The sequence below is a fragment of the Mycteria americana genome, chromosome 2 (genome assembly GCF_035582795.1).
Source record: "Mycteria americana isolate JAX WOST 10 ecotype Jacksonville Zoo and Gardens chromosome 2, USCA_MyAme_1.0, whole genome shotgun sequence".
Classification (NCBI taxonomy): Eukaryota; Metazoa; Chordata; class Aves; order Ciconiiformes; family Ciconiidae; genus Mycteria; species Mycteria americana.
Window position 1 is genome coordinate 76,497,875 of NC_134366.1, and position 19,510 is coordinate 76,517,384.

Below are 19,510 nucleotides of genomic sequence, written 5' to 3' on the forward strand. Positions count from 1 at the left end.
GGGTTGTGCCCACCAAGCAACACTGGCCCAGCAGAGCCATCCTCCGTCCCTCAGTTGCCATAGATACTCCTCAGTGACCTCCTGATACATTTACTTGGCTGGCAAACAGAAACTGTCATCGCATCAAGTGCTGGTCCCCCTTCTTGTTGTTACTAATACCACTCCTTTTCCTAGTGGCACCGAGGAGATGGTAGCATTCATATTCACTCAGTGAAACCACTGTACAGATTCACAGCGAGGTCTGAACCGCTTCAAGCACACCTCCTGCAACTCTGATTCGGCAACTGAAACCGCTCATACTAACCTCGAAACACACACCGAACCCTCTTACAAGACATCGTGCCAGTGGAAGGCTCCAAACTAGAAATTCAGTTTCAAGATCAAACCCCAATCACAAAGAGTTTTATTACGTTTGGGATTTATACGGAAGTGCCTCAAATTTCTGTTTTAAATTATTCCTCACAGCAGGCTAGCTTTCTTTTTACACTGCCTTCCTTTCCTTCTAAGGCATTTCAAGATCTTTATTTTTACTATAACCTGGAGAACAAAAGAGGTCGCTAATACCTTTACTTGATTTGCAGAGCTGGAGAACATCTGGATCCCAAAATGACAACAAAAGAAGAGAAATTTAAAAAAAAAAAACAAACCCCAATACTTGTACCAAGAAATCAAGGGTTTACTTTTCCTAAGAATATTCAAATTGAAACAAAGGAAAACTACAGAATATCAGAGTCTTCCACAGAGTAAGTGATTCAATTTTCAATCATGGAAAGAGAACTATATTTAGAAAGGCATAATACGTTACTTTTTCTTCTGGTAAATTCAGGGGAATTAAGAGAACCAGATGGCCAAATATCTATGGAGTATTCAGATCTATTACACTGATGCAGAAACATTAGAGAGGAAGAAATCCTACACGTCTTGAGAATAGCCTGTGCAGACCACATAATAACAAATGAGATCATTATGCGCAGCCTCAAAGCAAATCGTCTTTTGACTTTCAACAATTTATGTGCGCCATGGAATATCAAGCTATTATCATTTTTTTCTATTAAAAAAAATTCCCGAAGCACTATGCCTTCCGATTTAGCACAAAGATTATACTATGAAAAACGTGTACTCCCAGTAAATAATCATTTGGCAACTTCAGTGATCACAGGATTTGAAAATGCTGGTGTGACAAAACATTGGTTTACTATTTAAGTGCAAGTGAAAAAGGAAAAGCACAGCTCCAAATCTCAGTCTTAAAAAAGCAACACACCCGCTAAAGCATGGTTGATGCACACAGCAAAAAAAACACCCCAGCAAAGGGGAAACATTATTGCCTCTTTCACACTCTCCAGCAAAGAAAACTTCCTGGACAAGTTGTGTCAGCAGCTCCACAGCATCCTCTCACGATAGAACAAGTTTCACTCGTGCCAGTCAATGGCATTGAAGAGCATGTCTATGACCGTCGCTCAGTATTAAACCCATCCCAGGTCTTTAAACTGCAGAATGGAGGAAGGATGATGCAGTGCTGAGAGCCCTAGGGTGGGACATGGGAGATGCAGACTCAGCTCCCTGCTGTGCCACCCTTTGGGCCAGGGCACAAGCCCACCTCCGGGCTTGATTCAGCCATCCGAGCAGTGGAGGCACCACAGCTTCCCCATCTGATAGGAGCACCATGGGGACAGACACAGGGAAGCCCAAGATGCTCAGGTATTTTTTGACGTGCTGCACGCAGACTCCCTAGATGGTCCCTGAAAAGTGAATCCTGCATTGCTGTATTCTGCTCTTCACCAAACAGATAACTGAAACTGGAGGGGATGGAAGAAGGAAGTGAGTAACTTTGAATTTAACATACACAATTAAATTCTGTCACAATTTCCACTTAAAAAATCACTGGTTTAGACACACTCCAAAAATAATAGCAGCTCTGCTCTAACTTTATAGCTATGGTAACATTTTCAGTACGGCTATGTTTCTGAAATACAATCAATGATTATTAAAAAGTTTTGTTAAAATAGTTTTGAGGTGAATTCTGATGTTCTGTTGTCTTAGGCTGCAAACAAATGTGATCAGCACTGACATGAAAAGCACGTGAACTGTGCAAACACTACTTTCTTCCATAAACACTAATAGGAGAGCACCTAACAATGCAGCCATGACTCAGTCTAGCTGATTACAAACTATTTCAAGCCCTGTCTCTATATATTGTGTCAAAAATAATTTAATGCTCTGTTTTATAACAGGGAACCGAAAAACATGATGACAAGTGAAGAACCATATGAAACACAGGCTCTGGTTTTAAAAGATGTTCATGGCGTGGAGGATCACGAGCAGATTTTCTAATAGTACTTTCCTTCCCCCCCCCCCCCCCACAAATTTTAGTATGAGAATGTCCTACAGTGACACATCCCTCGAAGGATTTCCCTCCTGCTTACCCACCAACTGTCCAGCCCCCACAAAACTGAACGGATTGCACATGTCAGCCCAACTAATTAATTCAAGCTTACAAATAGCTACCCAATCATTGAAGGATATGTACCTACACAGTGTTCTCCCACACAGATTTTACTTGTGTATTTTATGTTTAGACAGCCTAATATATTAATCAGTGTGAAAGGGGCAAGAAGGCTAAATTAATTAGATGATTTATACCTGGTTGAAGATATTTTTACTTGCATCAAGAGTATAAAGTAGCCTTTACATGTATGAAGATCAAGACCTGGGATTTGTACGTTTTATATTACTGGTGGGAAAACCCTGCACTATACGGGTGGGTTTTACTTCAGTGGTTACAGTCCCCAAGAAGGAACATATCTATATCTATATTTATATAGTCCCAAAGGCCACAAGGTTCTTCAGGTGCTAGAGATCTCATTCTAGAAGACACTGCATATGCATTGAACCCTTTAAGCCCTGAATAACTCTCCCAAGAACACTACTTGACCAGGCCTTAAACATGGAAACAGTCTGAGGATGACTTCAAACATGATCTTTCTGCCCTGCCCCTTTCTTTTTTCTTCACAGTTCACATATCTTTGCTCAATTCACTGAACTGAGGTTTAGGGCAAGAAAACACGGTCATGAAATTCAATTGTGATTAACGGGTAGTAACATTGCTATTATAGCCAGGAAAAAAACCACTGCTTAAAACACAGTATATTTTTATCTACACGTGTAACTACAAGCGACTTCTTTGACACCAGATGTGCCACGCATTCTGTGCACACCACTGCAGCTTCAACCATGAACTTACCTCCACTTAACCCTTTCAAACACAAGCAAACTGTTATACTAACAAAACAAAACCAAAACCCAGAAATCAACCTCCTTGTGGTTTCCTTAACTAAACTACAGCACCTTGCCCCATGCAGGGTAAACCTCAGTGTCTGCGTACCTGTGAATTGCTTTTTATGCTTCTGCACTTAATTCAAACATTTTCCCCATCCACATCAACCAAGCTGCCATGGATCAGGCGTGCCAATGGCTCACCCAGGGACAGCGCAGTGAGCATCTTGTCTACCAGCCTAAGCACCCCTACCTAAGCCACGTGCACTTAGGTTAATTAAGAGGGGCCTTTGGCACACATTTGGAGAAACCTCTGAATTCCTGTCTCCGTGACGCAGTACGTGAAGTGCTTTATCACATGCACTCTGTACACTTGACACCAAAGCTGGCTGGAAAATAGCTGCCAGCACTACCCTTAGCTCCACGTTCCCATGGTCAGCAACCTCTCGCAGCTGAAGCCACGTCCTCCTTCTCAGCAGCACGTGACGCATCACCCAAAATATCAGCCTGTAAGGGGAAGGATCAGCATCAGCAAGACAGAGGGGGCTGGATTTTTTTGTTTGGTTTTTTTTTTTTGAGCCAGTTCTGACATACTACGATGCTAAAGCAACACCACTGATGTTAGTGAGTCCAGTGCAAGCCAGTGTCAGCTTTGGTGTTCTCCTCCTAGGAGAAGGAGGATCCTTTAACTTAATATCCAATACATTAAATCTACTTTAAGTAATGTACTAGAAAATTATACTTAACCAGAAGGCCTAAGTAACAGCTCTGTATCTCGATCACAGGCACAGCACAAGCAGCCACAGCTCACAGTGCCCGTAGCATGTACTGCCAGCACTTTGCAGGCTTGGAGAGGAGAGCTGAGGTGTCTCGCTTCCACCCTCTCCCCCAGCAAATGTTCAGTTTGTCAACAGAGAGATACTCTGCTAGGAAATGACGAAACTAACAACTCATTTCCATCACATCACTGGGCAATAATAAAAAGGTGTTCACTTGAAAAGAGCTCACTTAAACAAGCACAAATTAGGGTAACACACATAATTTCAGAGGTGTTACAGAAAGAGGAGATTTGTCCTTCAGCTATAACAAATGAAGACCAAACACAAACGTTTTGGTGCAGTTTAGCATGGAAAGGCCTCAGCCACTGGGGAAGAGGTCTTCAGTCAGTGTCACTCAGTTCAGTGACTGGTGAATTAGGCTGAGAAAGTGTCCATGTTTTGAACTTTCTTGTATAAAGGATAAATATAAACAGTCAGGTAGAGCAGATAGACAGACAGACAGCTATTAAAAGCTCCATAGATAACCCTCTGGCAGTATCACCCACATAAAACACAGATACTGAAGAAAATTCATAGACAATAGTCCTGGAGCTCAGATACCATAATGCTGTTAAGATCCAAAGAATATGTTTTTAAAGCAGCACAGATGATGGTACATTTATTTCATAAGAGAAGGCCAGCCACATCCAACAACACACTTCATGAACCATTAATGCAGTGGAATTCATTTATTGCTTCTTATTCTCGATATACACACAGAGAAGGAATTAATAAATATAATCAACTGGAGCAATACCAGCTTGCTAAATGGTGATCCATTTAATTTCAAAATCCTGCTCCTGCTAAAATTTACCAAAAACATTGTCCCTCCTGATCACTTCTCAAACAGTCCCTGTAACAGCACAAAGCAGGCTGAGGCAGCTGAACTGACACAAGTTGCAATCTGTGGCATTGTATGTTTTTTAGCACGGCATTTTGAACTTGGAACTGAAAAGAAACAATTTTGAAGCACGTTTCACTGAGCAGCTCACAAGAAAAAGGCTGCAAACCCAGACTTTTATAGACATTTAAACCTGTAATGCTTCACTCCCACTATTGTTCTAAATGCTGAATAGACACCCTCTGCTCCACACACGCTCACATGCACGCGTGCACACTCACGTGCACTCAGTGTCACACTGTGTACTTCACTTCTAATAGTACACCCAGCAGAAAGGAATTTTATTTTTACACTTTCACACCACCCACTCCTAATTAATGTCAATCAGCGTCTTCTGCATAGTACACACTGCAAATATACATGGCCTTATCTGTGCTGGGGGGTTGGCAAAAATTTCCACTGCTGCTAAAAACTGAGTGGGCTCCATGTGATGGATTCACGCAGGAAGAACCTGGAAACGCACGACCCTCCTGAGGGGTCATTAAAATGCTCTAACTTTTGGGGGGGATGTTTCTGTTGGTTGGTTTGTGCTCTCTTCCCCCTCCCCCCCCCATCCCCAGATATGAATAGGAAGTAATTCTCTGGTTCAGAAGAGCCGTTGCAGCCTTCCCGAGGTGCAAGAGGGAGCCGGGACTTGCCAGTACATCTCAACAGCTGCCAGGAGCAGTGGCAGCAGCAGGAGGGACAGCAAGGGAATTTTGCTGGTGACTTCAGCGGAGCCTGCATTTCAGTCCATGCTGTTTAGACAAACACGGACCAGAGCCAGACAATTAAAAACACTGTCAGCTACCAGGTATGTGCCTATACTTGCACTCCCCAGCTGTCCCAATCACCACCACAGCAGCAGAAGTGAGGGTAGGAAAATCTTGCCCCCCAAACCCAAAGCAGTGAAACTTGGTTCCCAGCACACACACCACTCACTTCTTTTTATAGACTGCTTTTCTCTCAGATGCAAAAGTAAATCCAGCTCAGATGATTTCCCTGCCTTAACTTTTGTACAAGAGGAAGACAGAAAGCTAAAAAAAGAAAATTAGACACTTCATGAAATCCGTGATTAAGACACAGAAACTAACAAGACAGATGGGCTGAAACATTCAGGGAGCTTCAGTTCATCAGCCCATGTTTTTCAAAGATCTACAGTAAACTATTGTCTTTCCCATTTAGAGTTTTAAAATCCCATTTTTCATTGCAATAATTTAACACCATTTCTAAACTTGGAGTCCCCTTGTTGGGTAGTCCAAACTAAACCCCAATATTTACTCAACTGGCACATGGCCCTAGAACCTAGCTATGGGGTTTTTCTCCCCCTTCCTTTGCCTTTTTTTTGGGTGCAGATAACAGCCACTGCTGCTGGCTCAGAGAAGGTGAGCTTGCTGAGGAGGCAGAGCAGGGTGGTGGCGATGGGGGGGGAAGAAGCAAGAAGCTGCTCAGGCAGCACCCGGCTGCACCTCACTCTGCTCTGCTGCACACTTTGCTCCCTTGTGTGCACTCGCGGGAGGAGCTGCCGTCACTGGCATTAGCCGGGTTATTACTATGCAGACAGAAACCTCAGGCCCGCTACGCAGCTAGCTCCCTCTTACAAATGTTCATCTCCCGGGGGTAAGAAGAAGCAGTCAATATTGCACACACTGAAATGAAGGGCCAATTGCTCCTAGCAAGGGTGGTCTGCCCCTCTACAAGCCCCTTGCTCACAAGGACTCAGGCTGGTCCATCCCTCCCTGCATCCCTTCTTCCATCAGAAATTAAGTCCTCTTTTTTGCAGGGTGCACAAAGCAGCCACTCACCCAGGGGAAAAAGGAAGGGGGCAGGGAGAAGAAGAAGAAGAAAAAGAAGAAGAAGAAGAAAAAGAAGAAGAAGAAGAAAAAGAAGAAGAAGAAGAAATAGAAGAACAACAACAACAACAACAACAAAAAAAAAGGAAATCTGTGACTCCGCGCTTGGCAAAAGTCAGCAATCAGCGACAACTGCTGAATGCTGAGTCACTTCTTTCCCTTCCACCTGGCGAGTGGCTGCCCGGATCCATTCAGCGGCAAGCCTCTTTTCATCAAAACTGGCATAAATCTGGAGTAATTCCCTCCGTTTCAATGGAGCTGCTCAGGATTTACGGCAGCATGACACAACAAGCAGAATCCCGGCTGTTAAGAGCTACAAGCCCAGGTTTTCCTGCAGGAGACTGTGCTGCTCTGCTCTTGTGGGCTGTGATGCTAACCGTGCGACAGCACTGATGCCGCGCCTGGTTCTATTTTTCCTGATGCTGTCATCTCCAGCAGATGCTCTGCGAGCAGGACCTTTGGAGAAATCACCCTCGTTCACGCACTTCAGAAAAATTTTGACAATCTATGAGCAGAAGAACGTTTAAATAGCTTGAATTAATTATTTTTTCAGATTTAATTTTTTTTCCCCAGATTTCATTTAATGCTCTAATGTGGTTTTGCAAAGATTTATAAAATTATTATTTTTTAACATCTCGCTGGACTGTGTGAAACAGAGTTCAGAAAACAGCAGAAATATCTTCTGTGCAGATGATGTGTGAATAAGCAAGGGATGAGATCAAGACTTAAGGAATACCGATCAGCTTTACCAGACAATTATCTACTCTATTTATATTCTCAGCTTAAGAAAAAGCATTGCTAGAGGATTTATGCATGCACTGGAAGGTTTGTATAAGCAGGGAAAGACCCTGCAAAAACTACATATACTCCCCCCAGCATGTAATGCAATGGCAACCAGAATAACAAATGGCAAACGAACACAAAAACCAACCTTTGAAACAGGAGTCTTTCAACAGAAGAGAGTTTCCACTTTACTGTAAACACAACACCTATGTAAAAAAATGCATTCACATATATACCAAGGGACTGACAGGGCTTTTCTAAACAAATGCAATGAGTCTTGTCTGCCCTGGTTAAGTACATTTACAACATTCAAGAATAGGATGCAACTGCCCAGAAACAGAGGCTTTCGTGTAGTCGCTTCAATATGGGAAACACAGTGTGCTCTACAAATATTAATTTAGCCTGACCAACCAGTGAGGTATGCAAATATTACTCCCAGCTTCAAATGGAGAAGATTGAGCACAGAGGAATGGCAAGGAGGGTTTTCAGCAGTGCTTCAGAGCGCCAACTCACAGCCAGGGAAAGCGGGGACTCAGCAAGTGCTTTCGATAGTCCTGCCCTGACCGACTTCCTAGGCATGCTATAAGTCAGAGCCTGAAACTGAAGCCCTGCTTTTTCTCTTCAGGAGACCCAGATGAGCAAACATTTTCTGTATCCCGACTGATTATGCTGCCAAAATCAACAAGGCAGTGTGCAGACATGGGTGCACCCCATGGCACCTCCCAGGTCCTGGCTGTCCCAACCAAGAGGCCCAGCTGGGACGTATTGCCATTCCTTCACCATCCCCATGCCAGAGCTCCCTCCCCATGGAAACCCAGCGGTGAGAGCCAAGCACACCAGTTTTGCCCAGAGGTAGGGGGTGGCCTGGAGACAACCAGAGACAGGACCCTGACTCACAACCTGGAAAAGTAGGAGGCTCGCTGTTTTTGACATGGTCCAAGGAAAGGCACCGCAGCCATTCAGGCGGGCAAGAGGAACTGCAAACAGACCCCTGTTGGGTATCACTACTTCCACAATTGTCCAAAATTGATAGGGTAAAAGCAGAGCAAAGCAGCAGGAGCTTCAGCAGCTGCCAATGGCTTCTTGTTTTTTTGAAGAAGGACGATGCTGAAGAACCCCTAGGGCTCAACTGATGAGCACAGGGCCAAAGCATAACAAAGTCCAATGGGCCTTGCTGCATATTTTGCCTTTTTAAGAAGTTCCACCTCTAATCCAAAGGGAGGAAAGAAACATTTGTGAAGTCAAAGAAGCAGACAAGGAGAGGACAGCTGAAACAATGCAGATCTAAGTGACCTGAAAAGAACAATCTCCTGGAGCAATTTTTTCTACCACTCCACAGAACAGCAGCAGAGGAAAGTGAAAGGCAGAGAAAAGGGTACCACGAGGACAGGGTATATAGCACTGCAGCTGCTTCCACCTGAAGACAACACCTTTAGACCAGCAGCCCAAAGAAGGTAATTCTCATAGCAACCATGACACTTAAGACTATTCAACCCTCTCCCTCAAAAGCCTTGGGTTTAGCTTTTTACAACTCTGGCAAATATTTTAATTAAAATCTTCCATGCTAACATCTGCCTCAGACTGATCTTTTGTGGGAAAGTTTCAGCAAAAAAATTTCAGCCATTTTGGAGAAAGAGCATAGGCAAATAAATATATAGCTTTGACTGTGTTAAATTTACTTCTGCTGCTGCTGTTGTTACTAATTTATTGAGATATAAAACTGGCTTCAGGCTCTGGAGCAAGCCTGAAAATTCGGCAAAAGGGTTACGCTGATCAGAGATGTGTTTTTAGCTATTCCTGTGAAAAATCATGTATATTTGGTTAATTGGAATCAGCAGCTAAAGCCTGCAGAACTTTCATCAGTGTAAACTTCACGCCTCAGGCTTCAAGACAGCTCCATACAGGCCACAGCATCTATGAAAGGGTCTGTCCTCATGGGGTTCGCTGCAGAACAAAAGACTGAGCTCTAAGCAGCTTTGGGACTTTTGAAGTCAGGAAAGCACTGTTAGTAAAGAAAGATACAATTATTTCAATATACTGTTCTGTACCTGAATATGTACAGAAACAAGGAAGAGATACAGAAAAACAAAGAAACACTTGGAGCTTCTTGTTAGGTGGTTTTTTGGTTTTTTGTTTTTTTGGTTTTTTTTAAGACAGTAAATCCATACAAGCAGCAAAGTACAAGCACTTAAAATATCCCCAACACAGAAATTACCAGGGTAAATATTTTCTGGTAAAGCAGCATGCCTGTATTGAAGATTCATGGTTTGCTTCTCTAAAGTAGTATTCTCTTTCAGAAGCAACAATCCGAGAGGGTGACCCTGCAGTGCCAAGTTGCCCTCCCTGTAATCCAAAGCACCTCCACTCAAACACCCCCAAATGCCATTTCTTTCTTGTCAGAAATCTTTGTTAACAAATTTCCCTTTTCATTTTTTTGTGAACTGTGCTTTTTTGTTTGTAAACAAAGAAACAAACAAAAAACCAGAATGTATAAAGGCTCTGCCAGAACTCAATTAATAAATAATGAGCATCGAGTGTTTTTGATCATTTCCTTCTGTCTGAGCCTCACAAACTGACAGTAAAACTGTGTATGACCCTTTACTGAACAATTTTACTATCACATTACATCCTCGTTGGAAATTAAGCAAGACAAATTTGACATTTTGAATGGGAATGGCTCATCCAGTTTGGTGCAATGTTACCCACTGGCAAGTCCACAGGGAAATACACTGCAAGCCTGCACAGCAGGATTTGCAAAGCATCTATCTAGTCACACAGCAAACCCTTGCACAACCTGCACCAACTTTTTCCCCCACTCTGCACTATGGAAATATAACTAACACTTTTCAACTCACAGAGCTGTACTATTTTGCTGGGCTTTTTAAGTCATGTGCATGAAGACGTAACTTGAGCAGACATAACTTGTTCAAGCAGTTCAAGATGTGTGAATCCAGAGGGATGGGTATGGAAGGGCAGGAAAGGAGAGGAGTAAAGACATCCTGTCCTGCTGCTATAACTGGAAACATAGGGGTGGAAGAAGTTACTTTCGTATTCAAAACTGGGAAAAATGGAAATAACAGGAGTTTAGAGAAGGGGAAGAGGGTGAGACCTGCTGGAAAAGCATGTTTGGTCACCTGGGAAAAAAAAAGGATGACTAGAGAACACCTTTTGCCACAGAGACAGTATAAGAGAACAGAAGAAACAAACATACAGAGACAACTACACAAGCAGCTTCCAGCATTTTCTTTAAAAATAGTGGCCAGGAGGACAGATTCCCATTCCCCCTCTGTTGGCATAACTTTACTTGATGGGAATATGCCAATTTACACCAGCCACATACCTGCCCCCTCCATTTATAAGATACAGGAGACAAAACCAGTATTAATAATATCTTTTTATGTCCTGGTGTTCCTGAGCACACCATTTGTTTACATTTGGAAACTGCAATGAGTGAGGTGCCCAACACACATGCTAAATTGCCAGGATTCATGAAGTGAGTGAAAAGTCAAGATTTCCATTACTTCAGCCCTAATTTGACTAATAGCAGCACCAAGTGATCTCTATCCAAAGCGTAAACACATTCCTTATAAACAGCTTAAATGCCAGTACTTTAAAGGCACAACTGTTCCTGTGTTGTAATCTCTCTAATGAATAAAATTCAATCACATCTACAAAGAAAAGAAATCTGTTTGTTGACATATCACTGAAAGGAAGCAAATAATGGCTCACAATACTAAGAAACCTGATGACAAATGTAAGGGAAATTACCCTTCGAATAATTTATGCATGAGCCATAAATTTTAGTGGGCTACAAGGAATACAAACTCAATGGTTCCATTTTGCTCTCATACCGATACTTCAATTTTTTTATATATACTTTTTAAATGCATACCTACTCTCTTTTTTAAACTCTTTAAACTGCTTTGGGTGCAAGGGAAAGACTGGATTTGACCTCTTCGATGAATGACGCGCACAAGCTTTTTCAAAAAAAGCAAGTGGACAATAAAATAAAAAAAGAGGACAACTTTCCTCCCCTGCCTCTTTAAGATACTGCTGCCTTTCAGGCAGACAGTGAATGCCGCATTCAAATAACAGAACATGGATTTCTCTTAGTAACTGCAGCTATAATTGTAGCTACTGTTTGTACTGCTTCCATCCTATTAGTGTTACAATTGTCCAAAGCACAACACTCAACTAAATTGCCATAATTTCTGATAAACATCTGATTTTTTATGTAACAGAAAAAAACCACCTTCAGAATGTTACCCCTTTTCTCTGTTACCTTATTCTGCTTCTTTGGCACAGAGAGCACTAAAAAGCAATACTGCTTCCCCTCCCTTCAATGTCTGGCAGCCCTTTCTTAAATCAAAACACTCTGATTCAGTGGATGCTCTGCCCACTATTACAGATAACATGCCTTTTCCAAACCTGAGTCTCTTAAGGACAATGCAGGGTAGCTTTATTTTTAATCATTCACCAACTAGTATCCCATTTAGTATCTAGTAAGAATTGGCTTTTAGCATTTTCCTCTGCTGTATATGGTATTTGCATGCAGTTACTGCATATTATACAAAATGGCAATCAAAATAAATGGCCTATGTTGTATGTACTCATACACAGAGTACATGTCTTAGGCAAGGGCACATTTTGCCTCTCACGTGTTTTCATTATGACGAATAAGGCATAGGCATAAAGAGTCCATCCCTCTGCATGGAAATAGCACGTTGGGTAGGGCAGCAGCAATAAGAAACCCGACTTTACCGACTCTCATCTCCCTATACTGACAAGAAGAAAAAACTCCTGCAGAGTCAAAATGCTAGACAAATCATAGTATTTAATGCAATCAGTTACTCCTTCTAGGTTTCAGTCTGTTTCACTGGAAAGCAACTTTTTAATGGCATTATTAAGATAGCACACCATGATTTATTCTTACTCGTTCTTTTTCGGCTAAAAGTATTTTTGCCTCTTGCATTTCCTTTTTTTGCTTAAAGGAAGGATAGCCTAATAAAAATTTAATGAGAAAAAACAGCACGGAATACAACAGCTCTGATTTATACGGTCAGATGAAGAGACTGGAAATGTCCATTAAATCCAAACACTACTTCCAGTCTTCCTTCTTGATCGTTTACTATTTTACATATTTTCCTTTATACCCTTGCAATAACATCTGGATAGCCCAACCCTATCACACTTACTTGCTCTTTACAAAACAGATTCCTGCTATATTATCATCCCATACTTCAATAGTTGTGTGTGTTCTTGTTACCCCATCACAATAAACTGTCAGAACAAGGAAACAGACTTTGGTGTGTGGCTCTGTGGCATTTTGGCAAGTTTAAGAAAAACAGGAAAAGGGAAGGGGGGGGGGGGGAGAGGAGGAGAACAGGGGGGAAAGAGAAGAGCAGTACTTACTCTTTCACGTGGGAAGGTACGCCAAGAGGACAACCACTGTGCTTCACAGTAAAGCTCAAGAAATCTAAAACATCTGCAACAAGCAGGGTGCTGCGCACTGATCTGGGGTGCTGAGCACCCGCTGTTCCCGTTGAGGCTACAGAAAGCAGACTGCTGCCTCACTCAGGACTGAGCTTTCTGGGTCACGGACCATCGTGTTCCCTGCAGGACCCAGCACGACGAGAGACACACCAGTTTTCATCCACAGGTGCTTCCAAGCCCCTTCTTCACCACCATCACATGCAGACACTCATCTATGCCGCACAATGGGGAGGTGACCACACAGACACTGTGGCAAACATCAGTCACCTCTTCTACGCTGACATACAGGTTAAACACAGCAGCAATAGAGAAGCCGTTGTTTTAGTGATACAATGCTAAGGAAAGTCACAGAAGAAATATAAACTTAGACCTAATGGAACTAAACCCAAGTAATCTTCCCCCTTCAAACTCTGAAGGAGCACGAAGTATCCTCAGTAACTTAACTGAAACAAGTCCTCTACAAAGTTACTTCTCAATAGTTGCAAAATATTCCTGGAAGTTTTTTGAGCATCATGGGAACACCTGAGCACACATGTTAACCTGCGCATCTAACAAGCCTGCTTCTTCTCTCATTGAAATCAGCTGCCCTTAATTTGAACAGTAGGAGACCTGGGCCTTTTCTACTGCTGTGTTCCTTATCAGAGCTCTATAAATGTCACACCTTTATTTTATTAGTGAAAGACCTATTTTATAAATTAACAATAAAAGCATCCTTGTATGTGAGGTTTTTTGGCCCCTGTTGCGACTCTGAATTCTTGAAGGTCAGATAAAGCAGTCTGTAGAAAGGGAGAGAAGAAAATGCTCTGCAATACCTTTTAAAGAGCCTCCGCAGTAAAAAGACAATAAATAGCTGATTTGTTACATGGCTTTGAGGGCAGCCACGAATGCTAAGACCTAGTCATGAAAGGAGCAGCAGCTCGTCCAGTACTGTAGCTACATTAGTTAACTCTTTTTGTGATTCAAGTCCAAGACTTCATATTGTTCTATTTCCGCCTATTCCTCTGCTCTAGATTCCCTTTGTGACACTTTTATCAATGGAAAATCGAGGGAGGGGTTTCCAGCTGGGAGCCCAACAAAAAAAACAGGAGGTTCAGTCTGGTTTTCTCACTTGCTCTGCAAGAGCCATTTTAGCGCCAGTAATAAAAGAAAAACTACACAAAGAAAAAAAGACATGACCTGAAATTATTTTATCATCATAAATGCTGCACCGCTCTTTATTGTTCAGTATGGTTAGTCTCACAGATTGCCACAATAATTTGCTAGCTTAAACAGAGCTCCTTGCAAATAACGTATTTGTATTAAGGGACGATGTCAGCTAGAATTCCAGGGAAATGCTAAGAAAAAGTTAACAGCGCCATTGGTCAGACCTACTCTTTGTCATGCCCTTGCAATTTTTACAGATTTATAGCTGCAGTATCACAATTTAAAAAAAATAAAGTAGCCCAATTGTGTCCTCTGCAAGAGGTGGGGAAAACACATACAAACAACAAGGGAAGGTAACAGGCATGCTGGGAGCCATGCAAAATGGATTTTGCACAAGCACATCTACATGGCTACACCTGGGGGTGTCATTACAGCAGCCGTGGTGCAGGCACAACTGCAGCCAGTTGGGTGCTTACATTAGAGTTGTAACCTTAGAAGGTGGTTTTGAAAATGAGATCGTTTGCACTAAGAGGATTTTCAAGGTAAGTCAACGGATAGATTTGGTCTCATTTAAGACCAGAAAAGACTATTAATCATACATTGGAACATTATGGCAGCACAGACCATTCATCTTGGGAGGCACTTTGTCTAGTAACAACACAGCTCACATAAATGTCCAGGAGCACCGCTCCACACAGATGACAAGCTCCTTGAACTCTGGAGCTATCTACTGTAGCTATTTTTGTACACCACCAAGAAGCCCTGGCCACCACCATCTTCTCAAACAAAAGGACAGATGCCTCAAAACCTTCAATAGGCAATTATCCAGCCATTGCAGGCTCTGCAAGCGTCCCAAAGACAAGGAAAATGTCTTTCTCGCACATACAATGCCTGAACAAGATGGCTGATCAGGGTACAGTGTCTGTAGCGGCTCTGCTGAGAAAAGCACCTTTAGATAGGCTGCTATCGCCAGAAGGTAGCAGCTATCACCCCAATTGCCTAAGTTTGGCAAAGCTGCAACAGGACAAGAAGAGCAAAGCTAAAAGGAAAACACAAGGGTGGAGAATCAGATGCAAAGGCTGTCCGCTTAGACATGGAGAATACTTAAAGATGTGTCTCGTGATGAAAGAAAACTGCCAGTCATCATCATCAAATAGCCTGAGAGTTCAGAAGGCACCTGAGAGAGCATGGTATGGTACCCAAACTCCCAGATAGTATATTTTAGCCTGTGGGACAACTTTTAATAATATTTTCAAAAGGTCATATGGATCTTGGGTATCTAAACTATAAAAAATAGTAAACTAGTAAACCTTGGGAACTGACTGCTAGCATTCTCTGAATCTGTACTGCAGACCTGTTATGAGGAGTAAGTGTTTGGGGGGACTCAAGTACCAGATACTTTCCCTGTAGATATCCCTACCAAGGGAACATGCCAAGCAAGAGGGGATAAACACTTGCAACATTTGTTATGAGACTGCTAAGTGCCTTCATTCCAAATGCCACAAACCCCAAAGTTTTTTAAATAGGCTGCTGTAAACCTGGTACCTGCTCCGTTTCACACTGAGCTTTCTTATCATTCGTTATGTCCTCCCTAAATAAATACATGAACTTCAACAGTGACTACGGCAAACACACGGATCTGGGTTATGTCTCCAGCTCCAACCATTTACTTTATTGTCTTCCACAACATACAGAGAAATTCTCATTAAGTAGCTGAATGTGAAGCAGCTCAGTAGAGAGTTAAGGAAATGCCTAATCCAAAACTAATCTAAGGGGCAAACTATGTGTGGAAAAAATTAATTTAACTTGTGTGAAGTCATATGAAGTAACTGAAGGAAGCCTATGTGATCCTAGCAGACACGACCTAGACAAAAGGGACAGGAGGAATATCCTTGAAAATATTTCTTCTCAGCTCCAAATCTAGAAATCAGCACATGGGTAGGTCACATTAATCAAACCCATCAAAGAAACCTCTGTATCATTTCTGATCACCACTCTACCCTGTCTAGGGTCTCATCTTTCATTGTGGCCAATCGCCGAGAAAGACATCAAAAAAGAAAGAAAAAAAAAAAAAAGAAAAGAAAAAAAGAAAAAAAAAAAAAAGAAAAAAAAAAAGGAAACCCACCACACCCACAACTCAAACCTAATAATTACAAGCCAAAAGATGAAGTGGGGGAAAAATTACTTCCTGTCCCTGCAGGTAAGGTTGAGGACCTGAAGCACTACATTTGAGAATAATTAATTAGAGATCAACAAGTTAAACAGCCTAACAGGGTCTTTTTAATTTATTAAATATATTTTGCTTTAATCACATTAATTTTTCAGAAATGTACAATAATCTTTGTGGTTTAAAATGACTTTGTATTCATTTTGTAATGGAGAGTATTTTTATTCATCTAATACATTATCCTTTCAAGAAAATTATCATACTTGACTACAAGTACTTAATGAGGCGCTAATTAATACTCCTGTTTCTCCCCATTTAAAACTCCTTTGAGAAATGAGGTCAGAAACCTGGTTTAATCCACAAGACACTTCTCGGAGGCTGAAGGGGAAGGGACCCAAAAGGCACCTGTCACCCCTCTCCATGGAGGACATCCCCCTTGAAAACTGAAGCCCAAGACAACAGCGATCCCTCTGGCTGAGCAGACAGCTGATGCTAGCCCCCTGCACAGCAGCCGTGGGGGCACACTGGCCCAGCAGCACGCCCCTCTTCTCTGCAGCTCGTGAATGATGAGAAGTAATTCCCCCACTTCTTGTTTAATGGGACGAGATTCACCTTTTTGACTCTCAGCCTGTGGCAGGCAACCTGCCCACCTCTCCCCCGCAACACAGCTAAAGGGCTCATCCTACTACAGCATGCTCATGAAGCCGCTTATTCCCGTCTTGCTTCTGCTGAGCGCCGTAACACAATGATGGGCAGCTCCACCTTCCTCCACACAGAGGCCCTGCCGGAGCCATGGCACCCTGCCATCCGCTCCAGCCATCCCCGTGCCTTGCCAGGGGCACAGTAGGCAAATTTGGGTTATGAACACCTCCCAGAGCAGCAGCAGCCGTCTCAGACTCAAGGAACTGCTGCAGGTTTAAAGAGCAAAAGCAAAGACCAAGCGCAAGCGTTTCTGAAGCTCTTGGGAAATTTGCAGACACTCACCCACGAACCTCACTTCTGGGTTTGCTCCGCATTATATACTAATTGCAATTATCTAAGAGCGGCTCCATGATGGGAGGAGGGGAGGAGAGGAAGGCTTCCGTTTGGCACAGCTTCTTCAGAGTTCAAAGGACACATATGGCCTGCAAACGTAGCGCATGGGATAACGTAAAATAAAAGGAGATGGGAGGAAAATGAGAACACAGCAGGGACAAGCAGTGTTGTTCTGGATCTGCTTGACTGGAATTTTAAATAAAGGAATAGGGGAAAAAAACCAACAGAAGACTCACCCTTATTTTCATTCCACATCTGAACAGAGGGAGGAACCATGGGAGGGACCCACCTGAAGGGAAGACCTCTGGGGAGCAGAACCTGGGCACTTCTGCTGGGGGCAGAGACCACAAGCACACAGCCTTGGCCAGGCAGCAGGACCTGGAGGACACTGCCCAGAGAGCAGTACTGGAAGCAGCCAGAAATACAATGGCTTCAGGAAGTGCACCATCGATACCTCCAAAGACACGGGAGGGGTTTATTTCAGAATAAAAACATGTACAGTACCAAACCTGCAGGGAGGGACAGCATGTCTGCCCACACAGTAAAGCAAGAACAAAAAGGTGTCTGAATAGCACAGGTCCCGATTTGCCTTGCAGTGCCTGTGTAGCCAAGCAAAGGGAGCCACATAAAAAGTTAGCAGCCTGTGAGATGGTGCCTGTGCCCACACTGAATCCTGACACCTGCTTGTGGACCTGTTCTTAGTTAGTGCAGATACCAAAGCCTGCTCTTCCCACTGCAGGGCATGTCGAGCACAAAAATAAATAAATAAACAAAACACCCCCCCATCCACAACAATCCTTGGTCGTAATTTCTACATAATTATTGCACAACAACCACCCATAATGAGAGAATGAATTTATAACCACACACAAGCTATATTTACCAGTGGACTGGTTACAAAGCAAAACAGCAGGAAACCACAATGCGTGTCTTTGTATTAGCTCCTTGGCGGTGGTGCAGAGCAGGGCTGCCTGTGCAGTGGGGCGGGCTGGGCAGGTGAAACCTGGGCACACCAGCCAAAGAGGAGCGCAGCCCCGTGGGGACAGAAGCTGGACCCAGCAGGGCACAGAGATGCCACCATGTTTTCAAGGGAAACTATGTAGAGGTGAGGCTAGAAAGACCTGTTTGACTTCAGGGTTAAATAGTTGGCCACCCAAACAAAAACCTGAAGGGAGTCTCGCCTCCCAACTTTCGCAGCTTCCAGAAATTTCAATTCCTAGAGGGAATTAAAAAAACCAACACAGAAAACAAACAAAAAAACCACCCCACAACTGGAAGTGCGGCCCCCTGGGCAGTCAGGACCCAGGAGGTGAACTGTTCCTGCCCACTGAAATCAACAGTCGCTCCCAGAGAGCACTTTGCACTCCTCTCCTGTCAGCTGTCCAACAGTCGACCCCCTCCCAAAACGGGTGCGACTCAACCCAAACTGGGACAGCGGGACTGTGCCTCAAGAGGAGGCCTAACAAGGTCAGCAGCTGAGCCCCTGCCAGCAACTTTTTAATTGCTGGGGAGAACTGATTTGGGTCCATCTACCAGCCACTGCATATCGCTGAGCTCAAGGGGTCTTCACACCTTCAAACACTGCCTTTCAGGTAAATTTAGCCACAAACTGCCTCGCAGCTTTGGAAGATATCGGAAGTGCAGTTGGGCCGACAGACTCAAGGAAAGACAGGCAGCACACTCACAGGAGCCCCGTTTCCTCAGCCTGATGCCGTGCAAGCAGGCAGCATCCCTGCCGCCAGCACCCCTGACCACCTCACCCCGGCTGCTCATTCCCACCTCCTCCCATGCCAGTACAAACCCTCATGCTTTCCAGGCCAGTGTGAGAACGATGGTGAGCTCGATCCAGGAACAGATCCTGCTGAAAACATACGGGTTTTCTGTTGTGTTTTTTTGGGGTTTGGTTGGTTTGGGTTTTTTTTTTTTTTGAGGGATTATTTTTGACTTGGATCCTTTCCCAGACCTGGCTCAGAGCATGACTACACGACGCTTATGTCAGCACGAGGAAGCCGTCTAATGAGTACCCACAAGGCGGGGGGGGAGGACTGCTGCCACCACCATCCCG

General features: G+C 43.4%; 1 protein-coding gene across 15 annotated transcripts in view; it reads right to left on the minus strand.

The window, feature by feature from the left end:
- ATXN1 (ataxin 1) overlaps nt 1-19,510 on the minus strand; it is a 225,062-nt gene that overhangs the window by 131,402 nt on the left and 74,150 nt on the right. The window contains exon 4 of one of the 15 annotated variants that reach the window (XR_012774344.1): nt 1,778-1,796. The exons of the other annotated variants lie outside the window; for them this stretch is intronic. The gene's annotated coding sequence lies outside the window, so the exon portion shown is untranslated. Of the gene's footprint in view, nt 1-1,777; nt 1,797-19,510 lie in introns of those variants that run through there. 15 annotated transcript variants of the gene reach the window in all.